The sequence below is a fragment of the Mytilus trossulus genome, chromosome 8 (genome assembly GCF_036588685.1).
Source record: "Mytilus trossulus isolate FHL-02 chromosome 8, PNRI_Mtr1.1.1.hap1, whole genome shotgun sequence".
In the NCBI taxonomy this organism is placed as follows: Eukaryota; Metazoa; Mollusca; class Bivalvia; order Mytilida; family Mytilidae; genus Mytilus; species Mytilus trossulus.
Window position 1 is genome coordinate 10,742,329 of NC_086380.1, and position 13,552 is coordinate 10,755,880.

The following is a 13,552-nucleotide window of genomic DNA, read 5'->3' on the forward strand; positions in this document are numbered from 1 at the left end:
TACCGATTTCGTCCTTTTCCAAATTGTGATATTTAGAATGATCGTAGAATTGTATGGCGGATAATGCATGTAAAAGCACATACATACGCTTAATCTGTCGGCGCACGCGGTCTCGCTTCATTTTGGAGATTCCCCTGGCTAATGTTGCCTTAAATTGTCCTCTTAATCGATTTATAAAATTTTGACATCTTTAAACTACGGAAACGTTGTCTTTATTAATCGATGATCGATGATCAAATCTCGTACACAAAACGCGCAATAGATTTAAAACATGCACTTCAAACCCCAAAAGACTTGAACAAAGTAAAAAACAAATTAATCAATTGGTTGATTTATTTAAGAAAACAGGGTCAAAATTCTATCGAATAATAGTCCTTACAACTTTCCGCGGGAAAATATGCTTCAGAAAGAAAAAAGAAAAAAACACTCCTTCGAGACTTCTCTGTAAAATTCTGTGGACTCCATTCTGTTATAGACAAGAAGACTATAGGTTTTTATTTGTTTTAGAGATAATTATTGTTACATTTGATAACTTCAATGTACGTGGAATTTGATTACGTTGGTGTCTAGTAAAAAGATTCATTCTTCCTACACATCTATTCTTTTTAAATTCTGTTAGCGCATGAATCGCACTCTGTGGTGACCTTACAAAACAATTATTTTATTATCTCTCCCACTATGTCAGTCTGATATTTCAATTTTCTAACTATTTAATTAGCCCTGAATCAATATTTGTTCTCAATGATAAATCACTGTCCAGAAAAAATCATATTTAATGGAATATTGTCCTTTCATATTGAAATATCCAGTAATTAAGTTGCTTAAATGTTGTAATTTCACTTGAAAGATCAAGCAGTGAAACAAAACTGAGAATTGTCCATGAAATGTATCTTATCGATAGTGATTTGATTGGCAGGTAGAATGAAGCTCTATTTGACATCAGCATGATCGCTATCGAATCAAGTTTATGTATTTGCAATGCTATTTAACACCAAGTCTTGGCTTTTCTGATGTATGATACTGCGGTCTATATGTAAGTGCTTGTACAATTGATGTCGAGTGGTAGTTTAATTATTTCCGTAATGGAAACTTTACACTCTATTTGTAACATTATACGTATTGTTGAAAGTATCATAACTTTTTTTTATAGAATTAATGTGAAACAGTGTGTGTGTGATAATAACTGAGGAAAGTTTTAACATAACAGAAGTCATTGAGAAAACAGGTTAGTTTTAAGTAACTTTAAGTCACTTTAATTTATCATAGGTGGATCCAGGGGGGGGGGGTCGGTTTGTGGCCGATCAATGCATTTGAATAGGACATATAGTTGGACCCCCTTTTCGTCCTGGGTTGGGAAACCCCTTTTTCCTTTTAAAAATGGCTGGATCCGCCCCTTATTTATTAAAATTAAAGAAAAAGGTGAATATTTTTTTTTCATTGTTGGAGGCCGTATGGTTGTCTATAATTGATTACATCCATCTTATTTGAACTTTAGTTTATAGTTGTCTGATTGGAAATCATATCACATCTTTTTATATCTATATTGAATACGTTTGTAACTCTTGCATACCTTTTGAAAGTTGGAATAACTTTGGTCATAGGAGAAATCATGTGAAGTAAAAATGAACTGAATTTGATAGTTGGCTATTGTAATACATGTACATCGTCATTAATATGATTTAGTAAAATGAATTTTACAATATAAGGCAGTATTTTCATGTTATAGCTTATTCAATGCCTTTGAATGCGACATCTGAATTGTATAATTAAAGTCAGTATTTTACTTTTAAACTTTACAATTGATTCATTTACTCATTGTCTTTGCTTGCAATGTACGACTTTACATGTTTAGGCACAATTCAATTATAGTTTTCGTAAAGTAATAAAAGGCAACAAACATCTGGATTCGATCGAACCTTAGTTGGTTAATTCAGTTAGATTTGTTCACTACTTGTTTAAACTAGTGGTAATTTAGACATGACCAGATGCTATATAGATACTTGTCTTCAGTGTTAACATTTTATATAGTTGTCTTTTGGTTTGCTTGTGTTGCTAGCATGGTAATACTGCCTCATTGGACGTCATGTTAACCACTATATACCTTTTTGTTCATATACAACAAACCCCTTTGTATATATGTAGTCTGCGTTCAATAAACTGAAAAAGATTAATTTGTCAATGAATTTGTAGTCATTTAATAATTGCAAGCAGTAGTTATTGCTTCGACAGATACTATATAGTATATACCAATCTGAAAATGAGTGGGTCACTGGAATTACCTTATGTTTTGCTCAATATATGTTCATGTAAATGAGCTTCTGTTTAAAAGAGAGATGAATTAAACCCAAAGGGGAATCGAAACTAATAAGTCGAAAATAAACTGCCAACTCCATGCCAGAAAAAAAAGTAAAAGACCAAAACACAAACACAAACAACAGTATATAAATCACAAACTAGAAAACTAAAGTATGTACAAGACCCCACAAAAATCATGTCCTCCAGATTGGTGAGTATATCCTGCTCAACATGTGACTCCCGTTCAGAGTTTTGGTTTAAAGTAAATAACAATGTAGTGGAAGTCATTTTGTTTTAAATATATGCCAACCTAGCGATCTGACCCAGATTTCGAGGTTCACTAAACATAAAAATATGACAGTATGAGTTTGGCATGATGTACTATGGACACAATTATTTATTAGTCAATGTAAGTTTAATATGTATGGAAGAAATTATTTCGAATTCGGTCTCGAGATTAGTTGTATTGAATTATGTGTAATTATTATTGTTGATATACCAGCTGATCATGACATGTTTTATTTACTTATTATTGGTCTGTATGGAAAAGAACTGTATCATGTTTTTGTCTGGAGCTTGTGTTTATCTATATCTCGACAGCGACTTTTAAACTGACCAGCAGACTGTAATTTCCTGTTTGAATAAACAATGACATCGTTATATCAACTAAGCACGAGGTTTTTTTTCAATGGATTTTTCCTGGCTATATGTAAAGTGTGGTTTATTTTTCATCTAGATATTGTCAGGGACGATACCAATCTTGTGATTTCCCCCTGTCCAATTGTTTACATCTTACCATAGACAATTGTGAATAGTAGAAGGTATGGAATACAATAAAGAGACCACCATAAGATAAGACAAACATAATACAAAATGTTCTATATGTTTTAAAAACTGAGATAGAAGAGGGTCTAGATATATCAAAGGGATACTTGTAAGTTGAAAACAAACTGACGATTTCATGGCAAAAAAAACGACAAACGTTAAAACTAAACTTACAAGTTTAACACAATATAGAAGACTACAGACTAAACAACGAGACCTGCCCCCCCCCCCTCACGGCGACCCCCCCCCCCCCCCCAAAAAAAAAACAACACAAAAACACAAAAACAAATAACCGTGGTAATCTTGAGAATAGTCAGCAAATCCTGCTCTACATCCAGCAACTGCCATGGTGTTTGTTTAAGTACAAATCTTTTGATATGTCTAGTATACGACACTTTGTGTATACTTTATATCGTTATCATTGTTGTGCTCCCCTGGTATTTTAAAATGTTACTGGATAAAATATTACCAAGGGATGATTCTAATTATTTGCTTTGAAAATTCACAGAAAAATATGACATGAGAATCAATCTTTTATGTTATTTTGGATGGGTGTACTTTAGAAAGATAGTTAATTTTAGATTGGGTTAAAATATAACGCCTCCATGACAGTCAGTTAATTTGTAAAGCTGATTGAATTTTTCATTGCATTATCACATGCAGGAAAAGGATTGTTTCTAAAACGTTTAACAAGGTCTTTGCAATGGGTTTAATCTCTACGGCTTCTTTCACTAGTTGACATGCTATATTTCTTACAAATTACATACTTAAATTTTGAAGAAAAGAAGATGAATGATAAATATCAATAAAACAACCAACCATGGCAAACAACATAAAATAGGAAACTTATACATACATATACTTTAGGTGGTCATTGCAACGACTGACTACTCGTAGTTTTTATAACAAACTATTCTTTGTGTGTCCGTTAACTAGAAATGATTATTTGAAACTAAGATTTCATTAAGATTTTCAACTCTTTCGGTTCTTGCCCATCCTAGACTTTTACATATTCGGCTGGAGCCTTCCTGATTAATGTTACTCTAAAAAGGCAATTCAGACGAATAGTATTTGAATAGTGTTATTTTCATTTATTGTGCATAAATTTAATAGAGTTAGTTAGCACAAACAATATGTTCTACGATAGACACAGAGAAGTTGGAAACCACTGGGAAAATCCCTGTTTTTTTGGACTCCTCCGGTGTGGGATCTTCTCCCTAAGTTTAAGACCAATTGCTGGCCTTGGGCTGTTTTCTACTCTTTAGTCAGGTTGTTGTCTTTTTGACATATGTCCCATTTCCAATCCAAATTTTACATACACATAGACATTTGGATTATCGAAATGTTTGTGCACTTGGACTGCATTGTTACGCAATACTCTTGATCTGGGAGTGAGCGTCGGACCTTGTCTAAGCCGGTTATTTGTATGTATTTTATCAAATATTATACACATTATGTTGCTTCTTACTGCATGAAACAAAGCAAATTATTAAGACCTTATAGCTGAAGCTATCAATCACATTAGGGAATAACAAGAAAATATGACAATGTCGCATCTTCCCCCACGTTTAAGACTGATAAATGGGAAATAAGGTAAATTATCCAAAGTATATATTTATCAATGTATGCACACCCATCCGCTATGATGTTTGGTTGGACATATCATATACTATATGACTACCGGATTTCTTTGGTCATCTTTCACTATGAGAGATTCTCCTAGGGATGATCCAACATGATTATTTACTTATATCTTCTCGCTCTATTCTCGCGAGAGTTAAACTATCTCACCTAATTCATCAAATCGCCGTTTTATTAGGGAGTGAAAAGTAAATAGGTCCACAGAGACGGTTGTTCTTTGCAATTGTAAATTTCAAGTAATACGTGATGACAAATTGATGCTGACATTGCTAGAACTCTTGTTACTGTAAGGCGCGTTTAGTCCGTTGTATAAAGGGCTGACTTCACGCATGTGTTCTGAAATCATCATAAGTATCTTGGCAGTTTTTTGCATTCTAAAACAAAGCTGGTTATCAAATTTCCTTTTGATTTGCAGAATTGGAAAACTGAATAATAGTGACTGTTGTTATAATGTATAGGAGGTTTATTGTTCAGTAGCAGAATATACTGCTGGTATGTTTTATAATTAAGTGAACTGTTACATTTAGGGACAAATTCACTATGCAGTGGTGAGTAAATAAACATGTTACTGGAATATACGGGAAAAATTAACCTTCAATTTCGACTTCAATTGACAAAATTGTTATAATGATGAATTTTCTTATTCGTTAAAATTATTAAAAGCACTTTTTACAATAAGTCATACTATCTATAATAGTGTATGTTGTTTGGTTTCATTGTAAAGTGCATGCTTTCTTTTATTAGTTCGTAATATGTCATTGCAATTTTGCTAAAAAAAAAAGATGTGGTATAATTGCAAATTTGAAATCTATCCACCTTATTCGCTGTGACTTTCAGTTTGATATTTTGACTTTTTTTTCCTATTCTACGACCAAAAATTGAATATGAAAACGCAACTGTCAAAATTTTCAACACATTGTATAAGGTTGTTTTTCTTTTCATTTATCGCATATTGTGATTATGGTTGGACATAAATTCCTCGGAAGGCAAGCAATCTCGTAACGAATAAAATACATGTGATACATGAAGTACCAGTCCTATTCGTTATGTCATTAATTAAGACCAGACGGGACGGGAATGAAGTTCTTATAGGCAGAACATATCCATGGTATACCTTTCGATTTATCTTTGAAAAGTGGTATTTACTTATGAAATTCAATTTGTTTAAACAAATTTAGTAAACTTGCTCCATGCATGAAATTTAATTTAACGCTTTCTCTGTTTTCAACAGTTACCGTTTACATACATTTTCAAATTCTCTTAATTATAAAATGGTCGCCTGTGGTTATAGAATCAGATATTTCAGACGATAAGGTCTTTAACTCTAAGAGTCTATTATTCGACTTGGCACGAAACCTGCGAGAAGGTAAACGAAAGATATTAGTTAAATTATTGTAGACTTTTGCTTGAATCAATATCTCCAGTGCTTTCTAGTTATATATCAGACTATTATATTTAATAAAGACACTCTCCTGTGATTTTGTGCACGCACTGACGGCCATTCTTCTCGTGATATCTCTTTTTTATTGTTCTCTGATGAATTATTCCGAATGAACAATCAACAATTGTATAATGTAACAAGAAAGACAAATAAATTAAATACAGTTGGTTTTGTATTTTAATTAATTATCTATCAATTCGCTTTTTAATTATTTTTTTCTTTGAAAAGAAAACGCCAGGGGATAGTTGGTCAAAATATCAATAATTATAAACATATTCTTTTTCCATTGTGATAGCAAACGTTAAATACGGATTTTATTATTGAAATTGGAGTGTTCCCACCGATACATTGGAAAAGAGTTTAATATTTAATGTAATAATTTGACAATAAATTGATATTTTGCATCATATAATATGATATATTACCTGATAATTTGAAACTCAAAGTCAATGGATCTTTCTAAATTATCCAATTATTTACCTTCTACTGTGATATTTTCCCATCATGATATCTTTATTTTTCACAGTATAATCACTTTTGCATAATATAACGATTGATGGATGGAAAAATGTTTATTGTTCAGTGACAAATATTACATGCATAATAAGACGAGTATATGATTACTTCTTCGTGCTCGAACGACACCATTATTGTAAAAAGGCGATGTTGTATGATAGTCAGTGAGACAACTATTGACCTAAGTTCAAACAAAGTGGATATAAGCAATTATAAATATAATTGATAAAAACCCACTGACATAAAACATATGAAACAATTCAAATGTGAATACTATTCGCCTGATTAATAGCAAAACGATTTACGAAAAAGAAATAGCCGACATCCTTGGGAGAAAGGTAGAAAGACCATTCACAATTTGTTTTACATTCGTTTCTTCTCTTTTAATTAAATACAAATAATAATAAACCTTTTGGACAAATGTAGAGTTCATAAGATAAAAATATTCCCTGTGGAACACCTCTCCCCCTTTTTGTACTCTCTATTTTCAACCCTCGAATTCAGCTTGCCAATCTAATTAAAATTAAAACCTTGCTGTTTAACCAATCTGTTCATGTACCGGACCAGCAATTTTCTTTATTTAATACGAAAATCTACAGTGCCGTTATACACATGCATGTTGTTTGCTTGGAGTATACGCCCCGAAAAGAAACAAGAGGCTCTCAAGAGCCTGAATCGCTCACCTTAATTCTTTTGGTTAAATCTCTCATCAATGATTATTTTGGCTTTTCAATTTATTTAAATGTTCTTTGGATCGTCCTATTTTCTTCAAAAGCCAAAAAAAAAACATTTTCTCCTATGTTCTATTTTAGCCATAGGAGCTATGTTTCTTGACATACAAAGAAATAAAATATAAAATTTATACTAGATACTCTGAAACTCATTTAGCCTAAGTTTGGCTGAAATTGATACAGCAGTTTCAAAGGAGAAGATTTTTTTAAAGTAAGTCAACATGATGAACAAATTGTGAAAAAAGTCTAAAAAGGGTAATAACTCCTTAAGGGGTCAATTGACAATTTTGGTCAAATTGACTTATTTGTAGATCTTACTTTGCTGAACATTATTGCTGTTCACAGTTTATCTCTATCTATAATAATATTCAAGATAATAACCAAAAACAGCAAAATTTCCTTAAAATAATCAATTCAGGGGCAGCAACCCAACAACAGAATGTCTGATTCATCTAAAAATGTCAGGGCAGATAGATCTTGACCTGATAAACAACATTACCCCATGTCAGATTTGCTTTAAATGCTTTGGTTTTTGAGTTATAAGCCAAAAACTGCATTTGACCCCTATGTTCTATTTTTAGCAATGGCGACCATGTTTGTTGATAGATCAAAACTTCGGATACAATTTATAAACTAGATACCCTAAGGAACATTCCATTAAGGTTTGGAAGTATTTGGCCCAATAGTTTCAGAGGAGAAGATTTTTGTAAAAGATTACTTAGATTTACTAAAAATGGTTAAAAATTGACTATAAAGGGCAATAACTCCTAAGAGGGTCAACTGACCATTTCGGTCATGTTGACTTATTTGTAATTCTTACTTTGCTGAACATTATTGCTGTTTACAGTTTATCTCTATCTATAATAAAATTCAAGATAATAACCAAAAACAGCAAAATTTCCTTAAAATTACCAATTCAGGGGCAGCAACCCAACAACGGGTTGTCTGGTTCATCTGAAAATTTCAGGGCAGATAGATATTGACCTGATAAACAATTTTACCCATGTCAGATTTGCTCTAAATGCTTTGGTTTTTTTGAGTTATAAGCCAAAAACTGCATTTGACCCCTATGTTCTATTTTTAGCAATGACGACCATGTTTGTTGATAGATCAAAACTTAGGATACAATTTATAAACTAGATAACATTCAGTTAAAGTTTGGAAGTATTTGGCCCAGTAATTTCAGAGGAGAAGATTCTTGAAATAGTTTACGACGACAGACGACGGACGACGACGGACGCCAAGTGATGGCATAAGCTCACTTGGCCCTTCGGGCCAGGTGAGCTAAAAAATTGCTTAACTCCAAGATACTATATTCCTGCATCACGTGATTTTTACCACGTGGAGCTTACATTAGAATAAAAACCGAATATGGAAAGTGAAACTACAATTCAAAACATAAAGTCCGAAGGCACAAAAGAGAAAAAAAAGAAGTTTTTTTTTGGCAAAGGGTGCCGGGATAATTGTCTGTGTGTTCAAAATATACATGAAATATTTGCCACTGCCCCTTTTTTGTTTTATGAATTCTAACCTTGAGTTTATAACTATCTGTTACTCCGTGAAACACATGTTTTTTTTCCAAGGTTTTAAAGTTTTATTCAACTGTAAAATACAAGTCAGAGTTTTAGCTAGCATTTAAGGCAATGTTTAAACCACAATATTCTACACAGGCAAATGTTTGTAAAATGTCAAGAATATGACAGTTGTTTTCCATTCGCTTGAAGTGATTTTGATACTGATTTGTGATTGGGCGCCTTGTCCCTGTCCTAACCTTGGACAGTTATGTAACATTGCAACGTAAGAACACTATAAAAACTTCAGTTGCAAAGGACTTGACTCTGCAGATTGATACAAAGCAGAAAAACACATAAAACGATATGTAGCACTGACGTGACAAGGAAATAAATCCATTACAACAAAAAAGACTGATCAAAGAGTAATCTCTGTTAAAGACAGCTAGTTCAAAGCCAAAAACTAACGAAACGATCATGTTACCTGGTTATAACATGTTCCTGATCAAAAGTTGACACTCACCAGAAAGACAAACTACTCTATTAAAGAGGATAAAATGATTCCTTTAACACATAGGGTTATTATTGTATGGTTAAATTTATATTCTTTTGAAAATTACGCGGACGCTATTTATGATTTAGTTGACCTTTATGAAATATCTGGTTCGAAGATGAGCACATGTATCTTCCGTTAATAATTTTCTTAAAACCACCATCTTTATTTCGATTGTACAAAAATTTAACACTCGAAAAAAGACGGTACTATTAATTCTGCCATAGGCGACAATATTAACATTTTCTAAATTCATCACTTTTTAAGATAAAAACCAGGATAAAACAGTTATATGTTGGATTTGTACTTTATTATTATCTTCGAGAAATTAAAACCAAATAGTACCATGCCCAACTTCTAACGGAGCTTGTTAATGTTATCCATGCCCACAGTCATTTTGCACCAAATTTATAAAATTTTGCAAGTCTTTTCGAATAATTCTCTAGAAAATATGTCAATAGGATTCAATTTATATTGTAAATATACACACTGCAGTTATTCATAGATAAATGAAAAATTAAATTGTACCCTTACATCCAATCACACATGTTGATTTTATATTGTACCCTTACATCTAATGACACATGTTGATTTTATATTGTACCCTTACATCTAATGACACATGTTGATTTTATATTGTACCCTTACATCTAATCACACATGTTGATTTTATATTGTACCCTTACATCTAATGACACATGTTGATCTATATTGTACCCTTACATCTTATGACACATGTTGATTTTCCCAGACTTGTGATATTCGTATGTTCTTCTCCTGTGCATTGGAGTCACACATAATGTGTTTGAATAATATATATTTAACTGAAACTAAACGTCTAATATTTGTTATTCATGAACCTATTAATCATCATACAAGGAGCAAAACAATATAGAACTTTACATAGACATTGTTTATTCATAGCAAAAATAAAAAGGTACATGTAGAAACATTTTAATTTAGATCTGTCAAAGTGTAACTAATTAACGAATATCAAATTAATGTATTTTAAACCATTTTGACATACAAAATATTAATTAATGTATTTTGTACTTTAACGTGTATTTTTCCTACTCCGTTTAAAGACCTCTGTTTTAAGAATGTGAAAGAAATCACAAGTTCTTTTCTCTTTTCGTGGTAGATATGAAAATACCTTAAATATAATATAAAAATTAACCTATTGAATTCAATAGACTTAAAGAAAAATAAAATAAATGTTCTATGTTTTTTTAAAGAACAAAACTACCAGGATCGTATTGTATGCGCAGATACAGTTGAGAGCTCCAAGGCTGCTCTCTAACACCGCCAATAGGTGTCTCTCTCTCCCGTTGAGTAAAAGCCAGAATTGGTATCTTCAACGTATACATACAGATACAGAACTATTTGTATAAAAGAAAAACAGAAAGGAATGCACATGTACAAAGAAAAGTAATAGTAGACATATGTTTTAAGAAAAAGGGAATATCAATACATATTTTCTAGAAAGAACCATGTAACTCAGTGGTCGTTAGTTGTTGCTTAGACTTGCTACATGTCCCTTCCTAATTATGTTTTTTCTTCTTTTTTTCAATTTTGCCCCTTTAATAGTTTTACTGCTATAACTAGGAGATTACAATTATACTGACATCTGCAGGGCAATCAGTAGGCTAGCACTTATCAGTAAACATATAAATTAGTAAAAGAAAAATAATAGAAAGGGAATTGTAGCAAGTCTAGTTGTTGCTGTATATCATGTTTGTTTTTCGTTCATTATTTTGTACATAAATCAGGTTGTTGGTTTTCTCTTCCTGTTTAAATTGTTAAATAGTTGTTATTTCGATGCCTTGAATAGCCTACTATATACTGTATGGTTTGGCTAATATTGAAGGTTGTTTTGCGACCTATAGTTGTTTTACTTCTATGTTATTTTGGTCTCTTGTATTGAGTGGTCTGATTGGCAATTATACCACATCTCCTTGTTTCATAGGAAAACAAAAGCGGGAAAGCATTACTTGTATACTAGGAGGGCAATAGAAAGAAATTAGTAGAAGTAAACAAAAATGATACATTAAACGGTAGAAAGAAATAACAGTAATACATTTAAGTTGAATAAAATAATGAATGGAATAATCACTTAAATGGAACTGTTATATAACTACTATGTAAGCGATAGATAATATTATTGGATTTACTTTTAAAAAAAATTAGTCCGCTTTATTTCTGAAGCTTTTTACCAGTTCTCATGCTGTTTTGAATAGAATTAAAATCGTTATGCAGATTACGCTAAATTTCACTAATTTTCCACACGATTTAAGCAATAGCATTTCAGTAGGCTCATAAGAGGCATGTATAAATCATTAAATAACTCATCTACATAAAACTATAAATACTAATTGATGAAACTGTTTTCATACGAAGTAATGAAAATCAATGAGTTAGTAGAATTGTTAAAACCCAGTTGTGTAAATAATGATTACATTATTGTAGCGAGGGTTTTATAATACAAATTAAGGTATAGAGTATGGGCGCACTGTCACATATAATAGCAAATATCAATCTCAAAATTTGACATCATCAATAGAGGGAAATTCATTATTGTTAAGTGAACGGGATTTAATTCTGATGACATGATGCTGTATTATAGCGAGGAATCTTGTCTATATCAAAGCAGCTTAAGTTTGATTTGGAATGTAAGTTTTTATTTATTCACTTTCAAATTGTTACTTTTATTTACTCTTTCAATTAGAAGAATGTTACATCCGTTATTTGCCTTGTACAGATTATGTTATAGTGAGTCACATGCATACCGATTAGATTAATGCAAATGAGTAGTGCTATACTAACTGGGTTATTCATTAAAAGTTTTAATTCGCAAAAAGACAAATAAGTACAATGCAATGACAATGCAATGACAATGACGAAAAGACACAAATTTTACAATAAATACGAAGAAAGCTGAAGATACAACAATATCCATATTTTGACCATTATAAAACAAGGAGACGAGTTAGGTTGCAGTGAGATATATAGATATATACAACTCGTCTAAACATCAGACCAACAATGTTAGATATGTAAATATGCTTTTGCATTTTTTTTTCTTCCCTCGCCGGGATTTGAACTCATGCTACTGAGATATCATGACATCGATTCGTCTGCACTGTATCCGGCGTGCTAGACCAGTCGACCACCTTGGCTTGACAAAATTAAAGCTTTCGGTGGGCAATGTTACCTTTCCGCGTCAGGTTTAATCTAGCGTCGTAATACAGTACATAAGGCATGGAGATGGTATTGTTACAGATCAGCTTAATTATTTTATATAAATCCTTCAAATTAATGCAAGATACAGTCACAGAAGTCATTATATTTATAAGTACGTCTGAACCATTGACAACACTACAACAGATTTGTCAATCGGACCACCAGCAGTGATGGTGATACATGGCTGTGTACATTCTGTATAATTATACAACTCGTCTTATCATTTTTACTATCGCAAAAAATGCAACAATTAAGGTGGTACCCAACACCTTGACTAAAATTAATTTGGCTCGTTTAATTTTCATAAAATTTTGACAAAATATTTACTTTGAACCTTTGACAAAAATATAAAAATTTCCCAAAAAATTGAACCAACCAATTTATCAGAAAAACTACATTGGTTATATAGCAGTTTGACAAACACTAATTTTGATCATAGAGAAGCTTTACATTGCCTTCAAAATGCAACGTAATTAAAACGTTTAGCTGATATTACAGAGTTATCTCCCTGTAGTGTTAGGTACCACCTTAAGTCTCGTATTCAGATATGTATGCAACTTTTCCTAAAATAGGTAAAAAAAATCTCGCATTCCCCCCTCCCCTGTTCCTTATTAAGAATTCCTGTGATGAGCCCCGATTTGTTCGTGTAGTTCGTGTTTCTTGGTCTTTCTATGCTAAGTTTTGTGTCATGTTGTTAGCCTATCCATCGGATTACCGTTTTTCGGGTTTTTTTTCATGCATAGCCTTATTTTTTCCTAATGAGTTTGAATGCCTATTTAGTATCTTTCGTCTCTCTTTG

The 13,552-nt window shown here is 32.1% G+C and overlaps 1 protein-coding gene across 3 annotated transcripts in view; it reads left to right on the plus strand.

Moving 5' to 3' along the window:
- LOC134728268 (uncharacterized) overlaps window positions 1-13,552 on the plus strand; it is a 64,650-nt gene that overhangs the window by 45,065 nt on the left and 6,033 nt on the right. For 2 of the 3 annotated variants that reach the window (XM_063592815.1, XM_063592814.1), the window contains one exon: window positions 1,151-1,225. The gene's annotated coding sequence lies outside the window, so the exon portion shown is untranslated. Of the gene's footprint in view, window positions 1-1,150; window positions 1,226-11,978; window positions 12,183-13,552 lie in introns of those variants that run through there. The other variant, XM_063592816.1, reaches the window with a different exon arrangement.